The sequence below is a fragment of the Micrasema longulum genome, unplaced genomic scaffold, assembly GCF_059751315.1.
Source record: "Micrasema longulum isolate JH-2025_06_02 unplaced genomic scaffold, ASM5975131v1 h1tg000481l, whole genome shotgun sequence".
NCBI lineage: Eukaryota > Metazoa > Arthropoda > Insecta > Trichoptera > Brachycentridae > Micrasema > Micrasema longulum.
Window position 1 is genome coordinate 106,199 of NW_028277678.1, and position 25,450 is coordinate 131,648.

The 25,450-nt window shown below is 33.3% G+C and overlaps 2 non-coding genes across 2 annotated transcripts; both read right to left on the reverse strand.

The window, feature by feature from the left end:
- Positions 1–2,603: 2,603 nt before the first annotated feature.
- TRNAS-AGA (transfer RNA serine (anticodon AGA)) lies at positions 2,604–2,685 on the reverse strand. Its single transcript has one exon. It is a non-coding gene; the product is annotated as a tRNA-Ser (tRNA).
- A 9,778-nt stretch (positions 2,686–12,463) lies between these two features.
- Positions 12,464–12,545, reverse strand: TRNAS-AGA (transfer RNA serine (anticodon AGA)). Its single transcript has one exon. It is a non-coding gene; the product is annotated as a tRNA-Ser (tRNA).
- Positions 12,546–25,450: the final 12,905 nt, after the last annotated feature.

The window sequence follows — 25,450 nt, forward strand, 5'->3', positions numbered from 1 at the left end:
TTAGGAATAAATCTTAGTCAACGTACAACTTGAAAAACATTTTTTTTTATTGTATCGTATACTTTATAAAAAAATAAAATAGTGTGATTCTATTATTAAATATGCATGTGAAATTTTTATTGACGAATACCTTTAAATTATATGTTTCACAGTATGTATATTTGTTGAATTACCTTATAAAATAAAATTAAAATAATTCACAAAAAAAATCTTCTCAAGACCGGATATCATCATCACCAGTGGCGCTACAGCCCGTTGTGGGCCCTGGCCTCCTCCAGAATTTGTCTCCAGTTCGTCAGGCCAATGCTCAAATGTCACTTTCCACATTATCCAGCCATCTTAATTTTGGTCTGCCTCTGCTTCGTCTGCCTACGGAGTGGTATAAATAATCTTATTTGGGTACGGTTATCATTCATTATGTGCACATGGCCAAACCATTGTAATCTTCTTATTTTGATGAATTGTGCAATGTTGGGTTCACCATACAGAGCCTCTAATTCATGATTAAGCCGTGTCCTCCACACTCCGTTTTGGTTGACAGCATCAAATGGTTTCCTTAATAATTTTCTTTCAAATACTAATACCTCTGAATAAAAATCACTTTGAACATTATAGAAGTTTAGGCAGTCACAGGACTTATGACCTGTCATTGGCTGGTATTTATCACTTAGCACACTGTACTGTAACAAGCCCCATAAATGCCTTGACTTCTACATTGCTTCTATGAAATTGTATGTTTTCTAGTAAGGAAAATTAAAATCTATTTACTTTGCATTAGCCCAATCCACATGTTATTAGGAACACAAAAAGCATTTTATTTCAAATCGGAGATAAATCACCAACACAATATAATTTTTACCTATGTATCGCATGTTGTGTACGTAGTAAAATATTAATTCTAATACACAATTGTCTCACAAACTCTTTACGTCTCACTTTTGATAATACAGATATATTCGGGAGCGAGAGGGACTATTTCACCTGTCACACTCCCGAACGGCAAAGTTTCTAGTTCTTCTCCCAGATGCCCGTTAGTAGCTACCCGACTTTCATCGAAGACGGTTCGTTCGCACGCGTTGAAAGCATGAGCTAATAACTGTTCATGTTTTTAGCAATTAGATTAAAAATATTATCGCTTTTGACTTCAACTATAAATAATTTAAACAATTGCCTGTGAATATAAAATTTTTCCAATTTAAAATCTCTCATTTTTTGCATGTGTAATGAATTCACAGCACCGCAACGCGCGTATGTCTTTGGGATAGTAAGGAAAAGGTTAAAAGCAAGAAACAAAATAAAAAAAATGACGAAATTAATACGAGGCATTCCTTTTAGTTTTATTATTTCATTTAAAATATTTTTTAAATACCGTTAGTTCGTAATTCACATTTAATTTTTCAAAAATCTTCATTAATTTTTCAGAAAAAAATGTAAATCAATCTTTCACACAACAGAAACAGCGTAATCATTCTCCACATATATTTATTTCTCTACATTGTACTTTGAATTGGAAAAATAATACAAAACCAATTTTTGGTTTTACGTCTAAATCACTGTCCAAATATTATGTGCCTCAAACTATTACCAACAAAAAACCTTAATTCATTCTGACAGTAGATAGCATTGATTGGAAATGACAGGGAATAGGCGTGTAGGGTAGGTGCCTTCTAGGGGTAGGTTATTTACTGCAAGGGGTGGCAAAGGAGCTAAATGACCACGAGGGTAGTTCGTTTTATAAATTGTGAGTTCAACACCGCCCCTTCATTTTTTGCACGCTTTCTAAACGGTTTCAAATACTCCATGACAAGTTAGCACTTAATGGCCTTTATTTTTAGAGAAATTTTGACAGGATCGTGTTTGCGGGTTTTTTGGATAACTCGGCGAAATAAATCGATTTTTAACAGTGTCTATCGCAAAGTTTTCTGAAAAGGTTTTTTTATCTGGTCTTATTGATTCGGCATCCTTTTTGATTGAAATGAAATTATTTCCTTTTTTAAAAAAGCTTTCTTTATTTATTTATTCAAAGTATTAATTTGATTTCTCGTCAAGATTCTTACCCATTAATACTAAATGCACTCTCGTACAAGCATTACTTACTACCCATTCTAGATTACGCTGATGTTTCCATGACTGGTTTAAGCTGTGAGCAACTCGACAAACTTTAACGACTTCAAAATACATGCATAAGGTATACTTTTGGCCTTAAGAAATATAACTACATTTCCGAGCATCGTAGGCAACTGAAATGACTCAAAATTAGACAGCAAAGAGACTATCACTCCCTCTCACTTCTGTGCAATGTACTTCATAGTCCTATGTTTATATGTGAATATTCGACAAGTCAATTATATTTTATGAATTACTACTACTACCAACCCGCCATTTTTCTTTAGGGGTAGGCAGATAGGATTGTCCGTCACACATGTCTATACTGACATAATACTTATTCAGAAAGTAGATGGTTTCATTGGTCAACTATATTTATTATCCGTGAAACTTTTTTTTGAACTTTAAATTGGACAACGTTTTACAAAATAATTAATTCGATTACGTTATTTGAATTATTTTTATTACAATTGACATCATTTTTCTGCAAAAATATTCGCAGTCGGTAGGATTCGAACCTACGCTCCCAGAGGGAATCTGATTTCTAGTCAGACGCCTTAACCGCTCGGCCACGACTGCTGTTAAGAAAAGTGACGACATATGTGATCAGGTATATTGATGTATGTAATAATATTGATCAACTTGCTTCAATTTTTATGCACCTGTTACTAACTAAAAAAAAATTGTATGTCGTAATGTCCTCTATTTTTTTTAAGATGTGAGAAAATTTTATAAATCTGGGTTTTAAAAACAAATGTAGCGATCTCAGTTTTAGAACTTACATAATCAAGTATGTTTATTTAAAAATTGACATAATAAGAAGAAATACTTTGATAATCATTTAAGAAAAAATGAAATAGCAATACGCACATTTGCCTACCATGCTAAGGGTCCTGGGTACGATTCATGGCAGAGTCGACGTAAAATATCTGTTTTAATGGTAGTTTACCACTTACCACATATTTCACTCTCCATAGACTGACCTGAAGCGCAAGACTGATCAGTTTACATTAATGCAACAGATGACCAAGGTGCGTTGCATTTGGTGTTTCAATTTAGTTCCATATACATTATCGGGTGCGCAAAGTGGATTAGTGATGAATGATATGTATATTTAAGAATAAAATATAAACTGAAGCTTAATAGTTTAATTTTTCGTAGACAAGAATTAAGTTTTACCTCCTTGGGAGTTGTTGAGGTCATAGTCCATTGATCTATGACACACAAGCGTGCAATGATTTTGTCTGAAATATTGAGCAACAACCGGTGAAGCAAGTCATAATTTAATAATACATTGTATTCGGTTGGACTACCAGTATTGCAGATAAAACACCCGTCTACAAAAAAGCAATATCCTTCAGAATATTTACGCATGGACACATAAAGGCTCCTAAAGAGACCACAAGACTTCGTAACGCCCAGTTAACCTAAGAAAGTCAGCCCTATCAGTCAGCCCAAAGAGTCAGCCCAGTCAGTTCATCTCCTCATCGCCGTAAATATCGCGTTCCGCGACAAACTGTCGTATCTTATTCAACATTTAATAAACATGCGTCAAACATCAACATAGTTTATTCTATCCATCGCCAACTGGAAGTAGGACCAAACCACATCAACCAACAACCCTACATAATTTAAAGACATTACAACAGATATGAAAAACATTTCAGAACAGGGAGTATGGATGTCAAAGCATTTGCTCGGTTTATAGTGTGTAAAGTGGTCACTTGTACCGGCCAATTTCAGATCATTAGCCGTGTAAATGCTTAAAATATCCATGTTCCCTTCTTTTTAATGTTTTTCATTCCTGTTGAAATAAATAGTAATTTCCTTCCCTGGATTTTGTTTCAATCCTTTACGAATTTATTGTTCTATCGCTAAAAAACGTCTTCAACATCCCTGAGAGTTGTTTGAAAACTGTGATTTATTTTTCCATTTAAATTTACTACGTATGTCTCCTATACAGACCCCTAAAGCCTCCAAGAAATCAGTAAAGGTTTACTTCAGTGGGTACCCGATTTTCAAATAGAAAATAACCCCAACCTGAATCCTGAAACAATGCAAAGGAATAAAAATCAAATAAACGCGTCCATACTGTTACTTACAAACTATTTTTTTTTTATAAATTACCAAACAAAAGCAAACCATTACGCTGCTAGGCGTAGGTTGGTTGAAATTGGATACAAAACAACAAAACTGGAACAAAACTGTTATTTTATCAAGGGTTCTAATTAAACTGAACTTAATTGTTTATTTGCATCGATATTTTTATTTATTTATTTTATTTTATTATCAAAAAAGGCAAATCTGCCTTTTACAAAAATTTATAGTACTAACAAATTTATATTTAAAAAAAAAAAAAACATAAATTTCCTTTTCCCCAAGATTTATAAAAAAAAATAGCCCTAAAATCTTACAAAATTTATTTAAAAAAATAACTTAAAAATTATTCAACATATTCAGTAGAAAGTTTAAACAATTCAAGAATAAATGTAAAAAAAACTAATTACATAATAAAAAATTGTAAAGTAATATAACAAGAAAATCATAAGTTCTGTTTCATACAGCTGGGCAAAGAAAACAAAAAATTATATATATTATGAAATGCATATATAAATAAATATAATTACCATTCACCATCTTTGAAAAAGTTCAAAAGGTTTGTTATATAGGAACAATACCCCACACTTAACATATCAGATACGTGGAAATAACTATTGCCAAGTTCATGAAGTCTGTTCAAAACGGCATTATACTCGTATGTAAACACGAGATGCAGGCATAAGCAAACGTCTTGTGTTCCATTCAACCTAAGTTCTAAAACCTACCTTGCAGTCAGTAAACTACTTTTTCTTCTTCTTAAACGGGGATTAAACATAATACAGTGAAACCCATGTTTTACTTTTTTAAAGAGAGAAACAAAAAAGTATAAAACTGAGTAAAACTTTAAAGTGGGGATATGAAAAATGTATGGAAAAATGACATTTCGTTAAAATATAATTATTGTATAAGCCTATACTAAATATTCTGCAAAAAAAATGTAAGAACTGTCATGATTGGGGATTATTCATATTTACCAATAATATTACTAAACATATTTCGTATTTTTTCAAACAATATTACAATGCGTTATTTTTTATTGAATTTAAATAAATACATTTAAAAATAATTTTATACTGGTACTTAATCTTAAAAACACGAAAATAAACATTTCAATTTGCATAAAATGCATACAACGATTTTCCCCTAAATATTGAGATATTTATTCATATGGTACAATTAAAATAAAACTGTCATTTACATCGCGGTTAAACGGTTTTACACTTTTATGATAATTGTTTAAACTATCTCCTTTTTACATTATGTTTATAAACCAAATAATATTTCTATTGTCAATTTTTTAAACTTTCTCCATCGTAATTTATTGATGAAAAGACTTTATTCTTCCTAAAAATGCGTCAACTGCATGTCACTATTTAGTAAAATGTCAAAATTAGACACTTAAATAGAATGGTCAATTACACTGCACTTACTTCAAATTTAGTTTGAGACAATAATTTACACATTTTATTTATTTACCTCAATTTTATCATCTATTCACGCGGCGGCGCGCGGCTCGTCTTTTGACATATCGAATGAGTTATAAAAAAAATTCGACCTAAAACCGGGGTTATGAAAAACGTAAAAAAGGTTAATTGGGGGGAATATTTGAATGAGAATGTATGGAAAAATGGAACCTAAATATTTCGGTGTAAAAGCGGGAAAACGTAAAATCGAGGCACGTAAAAATGAAGATTTACTGTAGATCAAAATAGGAGCCTCCGCTTGATGGCAGATGGCACCGGAGTTTTCTGTGTCCGTTCTCTTATTATTTCATCCCTTAAAAATGTTAACCACCGTAGATTCTTCTGACACACTTAATCTCAAAACTCTGTATTGCGCTGTTTTGGACCCTGGTGAGATGCCACGATTCGCATCCGTAGAAGCGAATGACCAGATTTCTGATTATCGTAGGCAACTGAAATGGCTCAAAATTAGACAGCAGAGAGATTATCACTCCCTCTCACTTCTGTTCAATGTACTTCATAGTCCTAACGCTCCTATATACCTGCGTGAAAAATTTCAACGGTTATCAGTTCATGGTTTATTTCTTCGTTCTAATTCTCAAGGCACTCTCTTAATACCCATCCACAATTTCTGTTTCTTCTCTAACTCATATACAGGCTCGTTAACTATATCGAGCGGAATTCTTTATTTTCGGTAAGGCAATCGGCATACCGACGTTTTCATTCCACGGAGACGGGAGTGATAAGAGTACTGTCTGACATTATAACGTCGGTGGACTCTGGTAATCTGGTGTTGATGGCTCTTCTGGACATGAGTGCTGCATTTGATACTGTAGACCATAATATTTTGCTTGAACGTCTGGAGAAAACTTATGGTATCCGTGATCAGGCACATATGTGGTTCAGTTCATATCTTAATAAAAGAGAATATGCAGTCGTGTTCCAGGGTAAAAGCTCAACCAACTTTCGGGTGTCTACAGGAGTGCCTCAAGGGTCAGTACTCGGACCACTTCTCTATCTCCTTTACACTAAAGATATAGAGAACATTATCAAAGAATGTGGATTGTGGTCGCATTGCTATGCAGATGATACGCAGATTTATTTTTATTGCAAACCAGGCGAGAGAAGTGTGCTTGTCAATTTAATTGATGGATGCATCAAGAAAATAGGAAACTGGATGGCTGAAAACAGACTAACATTAAACCCATCAAAAACTGAACAACTGTGGGTGGCTTCAGCCAGACGACAGAATTTGATCCAGGATACGGCTCTACCCAATGTAGGGAGTGCCGTTTTACCCACCGTTAAACTACTGGGAGTTTTACTCAATTCTGACCTATCTCTTGACGCTCAAATTAGTAGAACGATAAGTTCATGCTTCTACCAGCTGAGACAAATTAAATGCATACGCAAAAATTTGCCGGTTGATGCCGCCCGTCAATTAATAAATGCGTTTGTAGTGTCTAGAGTCGATTATTGTAATGGTATCTATGCAGGTCTACCAATGAACAAAATGACTCGCCTACAATCTGTATTGAATGCCGCAGCGAGACTTATTTTCGGAATCTCTAAGTTCAGTCATATCACTCCACTACTTCGGGAACTACACTGGCTACGTTTTCCACAGAGGGTCGAATACAAACTCTGTTGGCTTATGTATAAGTCACTGCACAACTCGGCTCCGGAATATCTAAGGGAACTATGCATTCCAGATGAACTAGCTGACAGGCGTCTCACGCTTAGATCAGCTACGTCTACGGCGAGAGGAAAAGTTATTATACCTCTACGCAAACAGCGCACTAAATTTGGTGAGCGCGCATTTGCGGTCGCAGGCCCTATGGCATGGAATGCTCTCCCAGCAGAGGTGCGAGGCTGTGAAAGTGAAGTGATGTTTCGGAAAAAACTTAAAACCCACTTGTTCTCTAAATCATTTGAATAAATCCGTAGCACGTGACAACAAAATAAATTATTTTAATCAAATTACAAATTTAAAGCTTCAATTAAATTAACTTAACAGTAGAATCACCATGTAAAGCGCCCTTGAGGTATTTTATTACGAAAATGGCGCTATATAAGTTATCCACAATAAATAAATAGTGTCCATGCGGCTTGACTGTGGAATCATCTCCCATCCACCATCAAAGATGTTACTACATTATCTCTGTTTAAATCACGTCTGAAGAAATATCTCATTTCTCTTCCTTAATCTCTCCTCCTTTCCTTTGTCCTCTTATTTTCCTTTTCCTCTTATTTTCCTTTTTTTTATTTTTTATTTTTTATTTAAATCTTAAATTAGGGCACACATATCATACATATTGTTATGTGTGTTCTAATAATAACATTGCAAATATATTTAATTTATAAATTGTTTATCACATATGTCTTGACCATTATTTTAAATTGTGATATGTTTTTTTCTTCATAAATATTTTTTTCCATTTCGTAATACTTTTTAATTGCTTTAAATAAAATTGAATTTTGTGACTTTGCCTTTTTCCTAAATGGAAGTCTAATTTTATTATTTTCTCTAGTATTGTGATCGTGTTCATGTTTTTTCCCATTGAGTAATAGTTTTGATTTAAGGTAATTTATAAACAAATACGTTAATTTCTATTTTTATATATCTTAACTTTTTAATCTTTTTTTTCTATTGAATATGTTATGTAACTTGAATAATAAAAATTGAACTTTTATTTTATTGGTTGGTTGGAACAAATTGCCATTTGGCAATCAGCCCGCCAATGTACAAAAAACACTATGTACAAAGTTGAAAAAATAAATAAAAAAAGATTAGGTTGTATACTTCTAATTTTTTAAATTCATGCTTTTATGTTTATTTTTTTTATAAATGATAACTTTAGTACGATTTTTTTCGCATACATTTTTTAGAAAAGTTTTGCCGTATAATCAATCAAATGTTTGTCATGAGCCAAAAATTATTATAAAAATTTCAGTTTCTGGTAGCACTCAATATTCTCATTGTGCCGAGATATCCACTAACAATTTTATTGAAAGCATTTTAATTTAATACAGAATATACGTTGTTTGATCAAATCGAATATTTAATGTTGCCACTTTATTTTGTGCCACATTTCAGTAAACACATATTGGGTTCTTCGCATAACTTCGCAGTCAAAATACCGCACGGAGTATGGGAAGTGAGACATTACAGATAATCACATTTCCCTATCATGGAATGATATGAAACGTCGGGAAATTCAATTTCCCCATAAGTTTATCTGTAAAATTCCTCAATAAGAAAAACGACGAAGGTTTATTGGCAAAATCTAGATTCGTTTTACACAGAATTTAAGTTTATTCAATTAAAGTGATTTGAAGAAATGGCTCTCATTTTTAATATAATTGTTCATTGTATTTATTTTTACACTTTATTTATTTACACCTTTTTATCAAAAATATAATTTGACGTTCACTTTGCTCAGCTTACAAGGGTACATACCCCGTTCCAAGCTAGACAATTACATTCCAATATATGATAACAGTTAACAAATTAATAGAGAGCACAGACTAATACAATATAAACTTACTCGTATACACATTTTGATATATATATATATATATATGTGTATACACACATATATACACATGTACATACAAACACACGTACATACACTCATGCGCATACACATACATACATTCATAAAGCATAGAAAATTTATTTATAATGTGAAACTTCATGGTTACCATCTGTATATATATATTTTTAAATTAATCTTCATTTTCATGTTTTATTTTCGACATCCAGTAAGAATTTCTAATCCGTGCCATGCATCAACTTTATATACATATACATATACAATTTATATACATATAAGGGCGGGCATATTGCCTTAAGGAAATTTCTTCTTTGAGAAAATTACAAGTTCATAGACATATTTTAAGAGAATAAAATGTTATATAACAATTTAAAACCAAAATTAGCAAAAAAAAATATGCACATAACTTTATGCAAATATTTAAATAAAATTAAACTAAAAACACCTACACTATAACTATGAAGAGAGGAAAGGCGAGGTGATAGGATGGAATGAAGAAGGAGAAAGGAACAGTTCACACATTAATCTAAATGTGAAATACTATTTAGTGACATTTCAATATTAATTTCAATGTAAATAAAAAAGGGACGTATCTTACATTAGTGGGTGTATTATTCCAGAATCTAGCAGCTACTACTGTGAAAGAGAAGGCTAGAAAATAAGAGCGGCGAGGGGTATTAAAAGGTTTCTCTCGTTACTAGAGCGAAGAGATAGTCCATGTTTAGTTAGTCAGTTCAAATATGGAGTCAATACTATAATTAATTCTTATCATTCCCATTATGCACTCGATGGTGCATAGGGCACTGCAGTGGTTCATCAATCGCAGCGTTAATTGATATTTTTTTGTTAGATGAAATTAGGATGATCCAGTTCAAAACTATGAAATATTCTAATGTTAAAACACCTTTTAAATAAATATTTGTTATTCCTCGTCGGGATCGAACTCAAGACCTCTTGCATGATACGGAAATGCATTGACTTTCACACCACAGGGTAAATTGTTTTAGTGCATACAAAATAGAAAATATCTTTTACGTCTACATTCATTCAGGTTTCAAAATGTTAAGAACACCTACGTTAATGCTTATATCAATTCTATTTCACGGATTCAGTGGCTTCGGTAAGGGAATAAGTTGAAGATGCCTCCCGTTTACTTCAAATGCAAGGGTAGTTAAGAGAAGATTTACTTGATATACGCGAATAGGCGAATAAATTCTCCTAACAGGGCTGATTTCAAAAACACCCCCTGGAGACAAATGCTAGCAGCCGTCTCTCTGAATATATTTCCCTAAAATACAAATAATATTATGTCAATTTATTTTTGGGAGTGTGAATAAAGGAAGACGTGCAAGTAATGGATTTTTAATTCATAAAAATTCCACACTGTCAACTCAGAGAAAAAAATATAAGTGTATGAAATAGAACTGAAACGCTGGGCGAGTTTTTTGATTTGATGGTTACTCTCTGTCGCTCAACCACAGATATTTATTGGCGTGGAAATAACCGACGCGATAAAAAGTTTCTCACCGTGATTGTTTATTGTTTTAGCGATTAAAATAATTATCGATAAGTATTATTATATTGGGCGTAGTGTAGTGGCTAAGACGCTTGACTCACTCAATAGGTTCCGGGTTCAATTCCCGTTGAAAGCACAAAAATCTAATGTGATTTTACTCAACCAAAAACATAAAAAAGATTTAACTTTTCATTGTTAAGTAAATATCTAGGTGCTTGCTAAGGATTGAATTCCAAAACTTTAAATAATTAACAGATTACAACAGAGATGAAGAACTTTTTAAAGAAGGCAATATAGAAGTCCAGGCTTATGACCTGTCATTGGCTGATTTAAGTGGCCACTTTACAAACTGTGTAACATTCACCATTCTGTCCATATTTGAACATCTATATTCCTTAGACTCTTTCATCTATTGATGTTTGTGAAGTTAAAGAATTTCAGGCGTTGCCTAGTATGATGATGAAATAATTCAAAAAAAATATTTATGTTTACATGTATTCTCCGAGTCTCGTAAATTGTATCATCAAATGATAAACATTCTTCAAGGTATTATTATAATTATCCATTATTACGATAGTGGCGCTATATACGTGATCCATGATAATAATTAAATACAAATTATATTATTAAGGATACTTCCTTATTTTCAAAAGTTATAAAAATATAATATAATTACTTTATTTATTATTATTTTAACACTTTATATTCATTTGCAGGTCTATTAACGTATTGTAGGTAAATTATAATATTTTCAACAATGTTTGATTATGTCCAAATGCTTGCAGACTGGCTGGATTTCCTCCCTAGGGAGTTGTTCATATTTAAATTTATTTCAACAGAGAGGGAAAAATTTTTGAGAGGGGAATATGGAAGTCTTGGCATTTACAGGGCTCATGACCTGTCATAGGCTGGTTTAAGTGGCCACTTTACACACTGTGTAACATTCACCATTCTGCCCATGTTTGAACATCCACATTTCCTCAACTCTTCCATCTGTTGACTTTTGTGAAGCATTTTACTTATGACTTATGTTTACATTTTATTTTCATAAATAATTAATGTTTTCATTAATGGCACGTAATTTTTTTTTTTTTCTTAAAGAAAATTTTTTAAATACATTGTTTTTCATTCAATATTCTAAATGACTTTTTACACAAAAGTCCGAGGGGGAAGAAAGGCGCGGGCAGGGCGTTTAGAATAAAAAACATTTAAGTTCTAGAGTTATTTGATAGTCCATATTTTTAATGTTTTTTTCTTTAATATTCTTATCAAAAGCCTACGAGTATAAATCCAAAAAAACAGTAATAAATTGTGTTTTCTCTTCAAGAGATACATTTAAAACTTAAAACCGCTCTCCTGAGCAATTAACCAAATGTGACTTCCAGCATTTAAGCTTTAAGGTACAGATATTATCGCTCATTATAATTAGTCTTAAAAGTGAAGCATGTAGTAAAAAGGGTCGCATATCGTCATTTTTACCGAGCTTCTTTTTTTTCGACTTGATGTTTTGAATTGAAATTTATTCTGAGTGACGACAAAAGACAAAAAAACAGTACGCCCCGAATAAGCAGATAAAAGCTTGTGAAAAAATTACATTTTTGCATTATTGGTTTAAAGCAATAACACCAGATCTCTGATTTAAAATAAAAATAGTAAAACTAATTTACTGCCTTGAGTTAATTCCAAAAAGCTACAAAAAAATGAAGACAATAAAATTGATTCGCAGTCGGTAGGATTCGAACCTACGCTCCCAGAGGGAATCTGATTTCTAGTCAGACGCCTTAACCGCTCGGCCACGACTGCTGATTGGATAATTCAGCAAACAACTCGACAGATGAATAAATAATTGATAGAATCTGAAATTTTACAGTAATGTAATCTATTTTAACACATGTATTAGAACAATGTTTTCAAAGTATTGATAATTGTCCAATTGTACAAACAGCCCAATTCTAACATGTTAAATGTTGACATAAAATTTTAATTTAAATTAAAAAAAAAACAAAAAATCACTGGACGAATGTTAACTTTGCTATCACTGCTTTGTAATGTTTTGTAAAACAAAGCTACCTATATTCGTTACATATTTAATGAGTAAAATTTGGGACCAAAAAAAAAAATAGTTATCATTGTTTTTTACCCAAAATGATTTTACCGTAAATTACGGTATTTTACCAGAAAAATGAAATTCACCGTATAAAATACCAGGCTTTTTTACCACTTTATATTTCTTTACATAGGCAGAATGGTGAATAATTTACAATTTGTCAAGTGGCCATAGGTGCTTTTCAGGAAAAAAATATGTCAATCTAGGATTGCCATTAAATTTAGAAGACCTATTTTTGTGAATTTATTGCAACCCGCCCCTCATATACCCTCGCACCAAGAAAGGAAGGATAAAAGTCACATAATTTAATGGTCAGACAAGAACCTAATGTGGATAAACTAGGAGTCGTCAAACTTTATTTACAAAGGACCAAATCATAAAAAGTAGGCTAAACGAGCCAAGAAGCAAAACCAAGAAAAATGTGAATAAAGGAATTAATTTATCCCAACACTCCCAACAGTGATAAAAAGACTGCGGCGGCCGAGAAATGTGATGAATAGGTACTTAAACATAATTTTTCTGCCACTCTCTCATATATGCCTACCCGATATTATGCAAAAAGACAACTGCACATCGGACTGATTATGCCTAGCTAAAATCGTCAAAATCGCGGTTTAGTTGTTCCGTTTTCCCAACCCCGAAACCGAATGGATTTTGTTTCTTTTTATTTTGAAAGAGTATTAAAATGAAGTTTACTGTGTCGGTACGTATTCCAATTTTCAAAATTATTTATCATATCGGTATACCGTATGTCCGAAGATGGGCGCTTGGATGTTTGGATTACTCTAGCTCCCATAAGGAGCAATTTACCAAAAAAGCAAAACAATAGAGACATGCCAATCATTAATATCTATAGTGTGTAAAAAAATCACTGCTTAAGTGCCATAATCCACGAAGAAAATACCTCAGACCGCGTTTCCTCTTGAGAAATGCATTTGAAGGGGATATGACCCTTAGCTAGTTTTAGTTATCACTAGGCTTTTTTGGTTTTTTTAAAATAAAATTTAATGGGATAATCCGCCAACAGGTGGAAAAAAGAGAATATGTAAGGAATGAATCAAAAATATACAAACTCTTCCAGGAATTTGGCAAACAACCTGTGTTTACCACACGTTCGACACCGCGACAGTGACTACCCAAAATCTACAAAAGCTACCCCTCGGATATTTTCATCTGTTTTGTTAAGCATAGTGTTGAAACGGTGATTTATCTGCTTAGTTTTTTTTATTGTTTAATTTTAGCATGAATGCTTTACAAATTTACTATTATGCTCAATGTTTAATTTTGTAAATTGATTGATAATTTTAATTTGCTAGAATTTCACTCGTCCATGCACTTTGTAGCTGGAAGCCGATGTAAATGCTATTAACTTTCAAATATCTAATTTTAGTAAATGGGGCGTAGAGTTCCAACCGTCCATGCGCTCAATAGCTGCAAGACTTGTTGTAATCTAATTTCTATTTTTATAAATAAGTTTTTTGTCATTTTTAAAAATATCATTAAAACTCTTAACTTCATTGTCAAATAAAACAACAAATAAAATATAAATAAAAGTAATCTAATTATCTAGCTCCTGTATATCATAATTGGAGACGAGGACTTAGAATCCCAACTGTCTATGCGCTCTGTAGCTGCAAGATGTGCTGGGATATTTATTTATGTACAGCATCTTTGAGGTGATTTTCACAAAAATGGGGCTATATTAAATATCCAAATATATAAAATATATATATATAGATAAGACTAGACCAATTGAGAGAAAATATTTCTTGTTTTTTTTTCTTGCTGCTGGCATTTATCGAACCCACGATGCCAGTTGTACAACTGTTCAGCAAAGCAACTGGGCATTTAACTATTTTATACTCACTTTTTTGTTAATTTCGGAACATCTTCATGCTTACAATATTTAAAAATAATTACATTCACTATTTTATTTTATGAATTCTATTGAATACGTTTTGAAAATTAAATTATTTAAGTAAAACCTTTATTTTATTTGTTGGCTGGAAATAATATCAATTTGTCCATAAGCCCGCAAATCTACAATTTTTATTGTGTGTTATACAGAACGTTACACAAATTAAATACGTATTTATTACACGTTGAATAAAATTCTTGAAAATGGACATGTCAAAAGGCGTATCACGCGTGCATGGGAGGATTTAAGAATGTAAAGGAAGCGAGATCTGTGTGCGAAAAACTAAATTGATGTGACATTGTATTCTCTCTGCCAACCCTTACGGGGAATCGGCTTGATGGTTTCTTCGATTATTGGTTTTTTTTGGTTATGAACTTACCGAACTTAACTGATCTACTGAAGGCCCCTAAGGGAGCCTCTGCTTTTATAGTAGTTGTCAATTGGCCCTTGGTTTCCGGGTCGGTCCCACAAGTTTCTTTAATTATATTATTATCCTTCCAGCTTTGTCTTCTTTGCTTCAATTGCTCGAGAACCGGAGCTGGCCCGCGGGCCCTAGCTTGACGTGCCATGAATAGGAACCCCGCGTATGACGTTGGACTGTTTTCATTTTACTCAAAGATTAATGTCACCTATTAACATTGGCTGTATAATTCGTAAATAAATTTAACCCTTTTACGTCTCATTTCGTTTTTATTCCACATACTTTATAACGATGTACAATTTAGTTGGGATAATTTTGAGGTAAATATTGGGTTATATAACCAAGTCGTAAGGGTGAAATTTTTAAACATAGTTTTTAAAACTGTTTTCATGCAATACTATTTTTCAACAATATTTTCAATTCATCTTATATTTATATATAACAACAGAAATTGAGAACGTTCTAGAAAAAGAGATATGAGAGTCTAGGCATTCGTGGGGCCAATGACCTGTCATTGGTTGGTTTAAGTTTACGAATCGGGTTGTGGTCTTTTGGCTAGTGTCTCGGACTCACGGATCGAAGGTCTGTGGTTCGAATCCTACTCTACCCCAACTCGATTTCCATTTCCTAAAAGTGAGTTATTTACAACCCGTTGAAAATGGCCCTTAAAATTGAAAATTTGCATAAATATATGTTAAATAAAAAAATGCGGCTACTTTACACGCAGTGTAACATTCTTCATTTTGCTTATGTTTGAACATCAGGAAAATGAAATGGTGAATGTTCATGATTTTTGAGCCAAACGAACTGAAGATATTTTTTTAAGCCTGGGTGTTTTGTGATGTAATTCACTTCTGTCATTGGGGCCTCCTTGTCTGTTGTGGTGCAAAAATAAAATAAATAACGATTATTTAACTTAATTAATAAATCGTGATTTAATTGTTTTTTTACGTTCAGCTGATAAAAATTCCTGTTTTTTTTCCAGTCAGTAAAATATTTTTCAAATATCAAATATAACAAAGCGTATTTTTTTTCATATATTTGTGTATATGGTTCACGGTCTGGCAATATTACAGGGCCACTTCACGCATGCGCGCAGACGGGACTTTTGGACACAATACGATGTATACAAACTTGGTTCTACGCGCCTTCTAGTATATTATATTAAATATAATATTAGATCAGATATTTTTTTGTTACGCATCTATAAATTCAAACATTTAAACAAGTAAATCTGTACTTAAGAGAATGAAAGTCCACTTTTTGCCATTTTAAAGTTTAAAATGCAGAAATCATCGCAGTTAGAAATTTTATAAGTGAATAAAACGCCTAAGTCCACTTTGATCATATAAATGTTTTTTTGGGATGAAATAAAAATCTTAAGTCCACTTTGTTTTAGTGCAAAAACCATCAGTCGTCTTAGGTACAATATTTTAATGTGTACTTTTATTATTAAAATAATTTATTTTTTTACATTAAGAGTCTTTTATAGATTAAATCACACATTCACAAAACCTTGTTTCCTGAACATTTTTTTCTATGTGACTCCTGTGGTTTATCCTCTATGGTACAGAAATGTTTTCATTATTAAAGAAAATGAACAACAAACCAGAAAATTTCAATAAAAATTAAATCCCACACTTAAATAAATCACTAAATTTCCCTCATTTCCTTTTACTACTGTCGGTAGAATTTATATAAACAAGCTTAAGGATGTAGAACTTGTACCGTGTCGCAGTGATCATTGACAACGAAATTACATCAACAGTGATGATGGACGCTGTAATTTAAAATGTCGACAAACGACTCGAAGCGTTAGTATTAGACTACAAACAGTAACATTTAAGTTTGTGAATGAAAATTTTAGTAAGAAGTTCATGGTTATTTCTGTAATCAATTACAATGAACTTCGACCAATAATCCAAATACAGCAACTCTGAAACGACTAAGATACTAGTCTCCTAGATTTCGAGAATGATATGAAACCGATCACTGGTTATTCCAAATGTTTGGATTTGAGTATCTCTCGTCTTTTATTTCAGTAATAAAAAACAAACATAAAATTTTGATCTTTTATAACAGATGAATATTCGAATATTCTAAAATAAAAATGCAAGTATTTTCCTGCCTTAAGCCGTCTTAAATTCCACAGAGTTCCAGAAAGTTGAGCTGTAGACTGTAACTGACACAGCGCGGGAAATAATAAGCTTTTCCCGCGTTTTTCAACAACTGTAATGGCGACGTATGTCAGAAGGCGCCATTTTGAAACCGCTTCCATAATATTGAATTATTATTTTTTGCTGTGAGAATTTGAAATCAAATATTTCCTGAAAATATGCTACACGCAACGTCTTATTGTGAAAAATATGTTTTCGGTTGAATTAAATTTGGTTCAATTACATTAAGTTTATCCTTGCCCCTAAAAAATACAATATGACGATCTCTGTCAATAAACAAAGTGCTTAACCGTTTCAAAAGAGCCACTCAGATGTAAACTGGTCATCGATAATGTAGCTATTGAGCAAGTCATACGGTTCACTTATCTCGGGGTGGAGATCTCTGACAACAGTGACCTATATAGCGAAGTACTGGCATGGACCAATAAAGCCATTTTTGTAGCTGTAGCTGGTTGATTGTAAGACGCTTTATGGAGAAACAAACACACGCTAACCGAAAGTAAGGTTAGGATATACCAGACATGCGTCTGACCTATAATGTCGGAAAGTGAAAGCACAGACACCAACAGAAAAAAAAGTTGTCCTTCTTAGAGTGGCGAAAATGTGAATGTTTATCGCGGGCAGAACTCAGAGATCGGATCAGAAATGAGACAATAAGGTCTGTTTTTGGCGTTAAAGATATAATGAGGTAGGGAAAAAGCAGAAGGCTCTTTTCAAGGGACCGTTTGGATCGAATAGAAGATACGAGGCTTCGGAAAAAATCTTCTTTTCAACATCCGCTCCTAAATGGAGCATCTGGACATCACCAGTTGCCTCCAGGAGACCCTATCGCCAGCCAGCATTTTTGTCTCTTCCCACGTCAATCCAGCGCCCCTTAATTCCACCGAATAAAGTCCACCTTATACCTAATATTCTTCTCAAGCACTTACTCTCAAAACTAAGAAGTTTGGTGTTTTGAGCTTTGGTAAGGCATAGCCTAGAGTTCCAGATAACACGCATCATGTTAAAAGTTGCTCTAGCAATTCCTAGGCGGGTTGCCAGCTCTTTATGCTTGCTTCCATCCTCAGTTATGTAAACTCTCTCGTATTTAAAGCTGTCAACTTTCTCAATCCTCTGAAAATCACTAAAAACAAGTCTAAAAACTCTAGCAGCAGAAGACTACCCAATAAGCCACCGGAAAAATGAAAAGACAGCTGGGTATCATCATTCCAGGACAATCATCATCACAAATAGGCCATACGACCTAAACCAAAAGGAAGAAGTTATTAAAAACAAGTGGGTTGTGGATTCGATTTCCGGCAGAGTTATCAAATGTGTTTTTAAGCCCTTGTAGATTTTCTGTAATATAAGTCACACGTGTAATTAAATTTCTAGTCCTGATTTAAATAAGAACTAAGATGTCATCAAATATTACACTCTCTCTATGTCAGTTCAAAAGAGCCGATGAGGCACTAAGTAAATGGAAAAAAAGATATAATACGAGCGCTTGTTACAATCAAATCCAGATATGTCCCAGCTCCAAGGGACTAAAGTCCTGTGTTGAGTTAAGATGAATATAGTACAATGATAAACAGGAATAAACACCATTTAAAAATAAATACATGTGATACATATATTACATTGTAAGCGTATCTTTTTTTAAATTCATGAAAGAATAACAAGATACACAAAGCAATTGAAGCATTGTGAGGTCTTGCTGACCATACAACCTGCAGTATGCATTTTGCAGAAAACAGCCAGATCTAATATTGAATAATACCTAATTCCCAATTTGAATGTATAAGGTGACATTCTGTATTCAAATATATTTTTTACTACACGTATTTTAAATTAATGAATTTATAAAATTAAAATACTTATGTATTTATCCATTTTAATTTGTTTAAGAGAACAAGATTTCTGGAGGCATTAATCGCCCCATCGGCATCTATGCCGTAATATTTTCCTAGTGCTGTGGGTATTTTCTGCAAATAACGGAATGCCGTTTTTGTGTTAAACATTGTTTTTAGATAGTGATTATTACAGATTTTTGTATGAAAGGATTACGACACCCAATTACAACAATATCTCATTTTTTCAACTTGCTTTCTACATAACTACGTTCAGTTTACATATGGGAATCAAGGAGGCATTTACAGGGGGGCGCATGACCTGTCATTAGTTAGTTTAAGTGGTCACTCTACGCATTGTGTAACATTCATCATTCTGCTTATGTTTTTGCATATTTATTCATACATCTTTGATTCTCCCATCAGTCCACAAAAATCAACGAATTGTGTACTTTTTGTGCATAATTTTATCACACATTCACCTGAGATACAAGAGTTTTATTTCAATTGTAAATCAAGTCGTTTTTCTAAATAAACCCCATATTTGGGATTTATAACTTAATAATACGTAAGTTGCGTGCTAAAAACGCAATTATCAACCCAAAGAGAGCGTTCAAATTCGTACTGCAAAAATGAGTAAATGATTTGTTTGAATATAGAAATGTAAAGTATGAAGAATTTGCCTTCCGCCTAATAAAGCTTATCCAAAATCAAGTAAAAGTTATCACTAGAGATCTTTCGGGTTACTGCAGATTGAACAAACAACTTGCTAGAATAAACTTTTCCAAAACTTCTAGGTGTAAGTTCTACAGTAAAGATAAAGAAATACCTACATATATACACTATATGAAAATGTAATGCTTTACATGATAAAAGGAGCCTCATCCTCGACGGACCAGTGGTTTAATCTTAGAATGTTAAAGAGCTCATCTCTTACCTTATAGCTCTATATTTCATGGATCTGGGCATGGGGAGAGAGATTAAGCAAAATGAAAACTCTCGCCTTCCACACACTAGCCAGGCTCTTTATAGACCTGGGCTTGGAGGGCGAGAACTATACATGGAGATACGTCACAATAAATCTTCACAGGTTGCAGTGACGTCAAGAGCTTGCATATCACTGACCCCACCCCTAAGAATAAGAATAAAACATGAAGCTGTTTAATGGATTTACCAAGAAAAATAACAGAGATGAAGAACATTTAGGAGAAGGTAATATAGAAGTCTAGACATCTACAGGACTTATGACCTGTCAAAAGCTGGTTTAAGTGGCCACTTTACACACTGTGTAACATTCACCATTCTGCCTATATTTGAACATCTATATTCCTTCAACTCTTTCATCTGTTGATGTTTGTGAAGTTAAAGAGCTGAAACCTTTATTTATGCGGGTAAGATTCATCTACTTGAACTATTCCACCTACATACTAGGCAACGCCTGAAAATATTATTTTTTCAATTTCTATACTTCTTCATGGATCAGGTAATTTATCAACAATATTTCGAGTTTGTCCAAATTTGAGTTTGTAAAATGTTAATATAAACAGCTCCCCAGGGAGTTGAATCCAGTCCTTGTCTACAAAAATTTGGACAAACTCAAAATATGGTCAAGAAAAATAAGTTGACTGTTACATTTTGTCGAACCCGTTTGTTTTCCACACCGTTTTTCATATATTACAAGACTCTGTTTGCGTAATGTGTTAAAAATAGAGGCATTAATCTTCAAATTTCTAACAGGGGAGAATCATCTAGCAAAGAGAATCGATATTTAATAGCGAGCAGTGCTTTAAATATGTTAATACTTGAATAACAAATGAGATTCCTTCCCCGTCATTTGTTTTTGTAGATCTACAATATCCCCCATTAAAAAATGGTGTAACACTGAAACTGGAACAGAAAATATTTTAATATTTCTTTGATTTTTGTGGAAAGACTAAGTACAGTAAAATGTGTATTTTGTGTTCTGCCACAATTTAAAAATCCTAACACGATAGTATATAGGGCCCAGTATGGATATTCCTATAGAAATGTATTATTTATTGGTCTAACTTTTTGAACATGCATATTTGTACCTTATCGAGCGCCAAGTGGTAATTTATTTTAACTCACCAAAAAAATAATAGATGTCATTTATATCATTAACGTATAAACAAAATTATCAGCAATATGTGTATGTAAATTAATTCATATATTCTGTGTCCGGGTAGATTTACTTTCACAAACAAAGCTGCTGTTGTGGCTGGATGCTTAAAAATGCTGTATGGAGAAACAAATATATGCTGAAGGAGAGCTAAATGCGGGTTTAATAAACCTGCATCAGACCAATCGTGACATACGGCATTAAAACAATGGCCGACACCACTAGAACAAAAAACCTCCTAAGAACGAGTGAAATGAAAACTCTCCGACCCATTGCAAGAACGACAATCCGAGACAGGGTAAGAAACTCCGAAATAAGTAGGATCTGCGACGCCGAAGATGTTGCGCGATGGGGAAGATCGAGAAGACGTTTCTGGAGAGAGCAGATTCAGAAAGAGTGGTAAATATAGTGGCGGGTGTAATAAATTGGCAGCAGACCCCTCGAAGGACCACCAAAAAGATGTTGGGACAGTTGTATGTCCGCATCCCAGGAACAGGCTCCGAGCAATAACAGGACGCAGTCCTATAGAAAATAGAAGAAAAAGAGAAAATATGTTAAATGACGTCATGAGTTGTGATAGATTTACGGTCAGGAAGCCAATTCACCAATCAGCAGAACTCACCCGTAGAGAACTTGTTACGTCACAGGCGGAGTAATTTCACAATTACAAAACTATTGAAACTCGTGAAACACCAGGTCAAAAATCCTGCTTATACTTCCATATTTTCTTCTCAAAAATGTTTGTACTCTCTGTTGCAAAAAAAATAGATCCTAATAACTCCCATAAGGAGGAAATCCAGCCTGTTCACAAACATTTGGACATCATCATCAGTCTATGTCCGCTCCCTAGTTGGAGCATATGATATCCATTAAGAACCTCCATGCATCTCTATCGCCTGCCGACTGCTTTGCGTCCTCCCAAGTCAGGTGCTCGTCCCGAAGTTCTGACATAAACTGCCGACAAACAGTTAGCAGTGGACGTCCAGGACGTCGAGAACCTGATGCCTTGTAAAGTATGCAAGCGTGGTTAAGGCTCTGATGAGGCATCCGCAAATGGCCTAGCCAACCGCATCGCCTCCGTTTGACGACAGTTGGATATACTGAAAACATTTTTGATAAAAAAAGCTACAAGGTTTTTTAAAAAAAAACATTGATAAACAAACATGTATTCACCAAATGAAGCACTAAGCGCCCGTCTTGTGTTCTATTCAACTTAAGTTCCTGAACCTAATTTGTATTCGATAAATGTGAAGCAGCGTAAACATTCAGCTTTGAATTCGCCATAAACTGGCATAGTCTTTTTTACTCTATTATGAGTTTTGCACGGCAATTTTCACGTGACAATGCTTATTTTTCGGAACATAGTTTCAAAATATTGTTCTTTAAAAAATCATCTCTTTTTAATTATACCTCTGTGCGTTTTTTTTTGTTGATATTTTCATTTTAATTTTTTTTTTCAATAAATTTTTTTCTACTGAAATCTTACTGAACTGCATAAAATGTAGTTCTTAAGCAGGTGCTTATAGTTAAGTTCTAATATATAAATATAATATTATCTCTTCAATTCTATTACATATAAGGACTCTTATAACTACGGAAAAAAAAAAATTAAATTAAATATTACAACCAGAGTTATCTTTTTTTTTCAAAAAAGGAGAATAAAATTCTATAAAAAAGGTTTCGACTAAAGTATTTCCATAAATTTATTTTTTTATAGTATAACCGAAGGCATAATTTAAAGTAGAAATAAAGGAAAATGTCAAAAAATTTACGTGATTTAAAATGCTCGTATTTCTTTTCAAAATAAAAAAAAATAAAAAAATTGGCTTCGGCCACTTTCGTGTTCAATATTTAGTCTTTATTGAGATCCTAGGGATCCTTTAAATGGCGTAATCTGCCGGTCTAAAAGTAATTATATTTTAGTTACATGAAACTTTTAAGCATATTTTTAACAGAAATACCTTTGAAAAATATTATTCGTATCTAATTTATGTTTTTTTAATTTTTTTTTATTGTGGGATTAAAAAAATCACTCTTTTTAAAATGGCGAAATCGTATGATTTCCCAATTTTGCGTTCGTTTTACCAGACTACAGCTTTAATCTTTAACAAACATACTCAGTAATATTATCTAATATATCACAATTGCATTATGAGCGAAAGTGAAGGAAACCGACGGAAAAAGCCCCGGTCTTCAAAACGGTTTTCGGGTATGTGCAGGGGATGCTTTTACTGAAGTATTTGTCTGCGAAGGTTTGAACATGTTTGAAATTATGTAATAATCATCCATTTTGTTTTCAATTTCCCCTTTTTGATTAATTTATCAAGTTGTATAGCAATATTTCCCTAAATACGGTAGAAATAAATGTTCCCTTTTCCCGATAAGTAAATGGTTTGGAAAAACAACCGTCTCATGTAAGTATGGGGGTGGTTACCTACTCGTACATACATCAATCTCGGTGCTGAAACAATTTTGTGTCGGTAAGAAAATGTTTTAGGAAATTTATGTTTTCTCAGAGTAAACCGGCGGTCAGTGTAAGTCTTACAATAAACAAATATTTTAAAACGGTGCTATGCTAAAATAAAAATTGCTGACTAAATGTTATTAAATATTTGTATATAACGACTAACCGACTTCTATTTGTCTACCGGTTTCGAGACGTGCCCGTCTCTTTGTCAGAACACCGATTGAACCAACCTGCAAAACTCACTATACACCTTCATAATAGTTGTTGCACAAAAATATAAAACCCCAACTGTCGTTGCGTGTTCGATTCCCGCCAGCTGCAAGAACAAAATCCAAGAAATATTTAATATTTTCTCAATTATTCTGGGTGTTGTGGTGCATTTTTTATTACCTCCTTCCATATCCCTTCTATCCCACCTGCTGACAAGTCTCAAATTAGAGGCTTAGAGGGTTATTCCTCTAAAAAAACCCTTGCATTCACTGATTAGGTCATGAAAATGTTTGATGTCGTGGGAAAAATAGTTGGAAAAAGAAGGTAGGGATAAAAAGAGAGGCGTGAGTTCAATAGGTATAGGATGACTATTACAATGAAACATCGTTTAATGAGCTATATTGAACGGTTGTTCGATTATTGATTAAAAGAATATTATTTTTTAAAGCTTTCCTAATATGAATAATTTTAAAAATCAACAATGTTTGATTATGTCCAAATGCTTGCAGACTGGCTGGATTTCCTCCCTAGGGAGTTGTTCATATTTAAATTTATTTCAACAGAGAGGGAAATTTTTTGAGAAGGGGATATGGAAGTTTAGGCATTTATTTACAGGGCTTATGACCTGTCATTGGCTGGTTTAAGTGGCCACTTTACACACTGTGCAACATTCACCATTCTGCCCATGTTTGATCATCCACATTTCCTCAAATCTTCCATCTGTTGACTTTTGTGAAGTAAAAGAGCTGAAACCTTTATCACGTGAGTGAGATTCATCCGGCTGAACCAAATCACCTACTAGGCAACGCCTGAAAACAATTTTTCAATTTTTATACTTCTTCTTTTACCAGGTAGTATTTCAACAATGTTTGATTATGTCCAAATGCTTGCAGACTGGCTGGATTTCCTCCCTAGGGAGTTGTTCATATTTAAATTTATTTCAACAGAGAGGGAATTTTTTTGGTAAGGGGATATGGAAGTCTAGGCATTTACAGGGCTTATGACCTGTCATTGGCTAGTTTAAGTGGCCACTTTACACACTGTGTAACATTCACCATTCTGCCCATGTTTGAACATCCACATTTCCTCAAATCTTATGCCTAGACTTCCATATCCCCTTCGAATTTTAACCAAATTCAAATTCGAATCTTCGAAACCAGTCACTAGATTTTCCAAATTTGTGGATTAACGTATCACTCGTCTTTTATTTCTTCAATAAATGATATATACGTAAACATGAATATATATATAAACTTCTAAATTCTCCAAACACAAGTTGTTTATTAGCGTACGCAACAGTCACCGAGTATTAAATAGCAGAAATTCCGATAAGCCAAAATATATTCACTGTTCATGTTTTGTATTGCGAAATGTCTACTGCTAAGTTTGTTAGAAAATCAGAATTAATTTATTTGATTAAAAATGTATTCCGCTAAAAT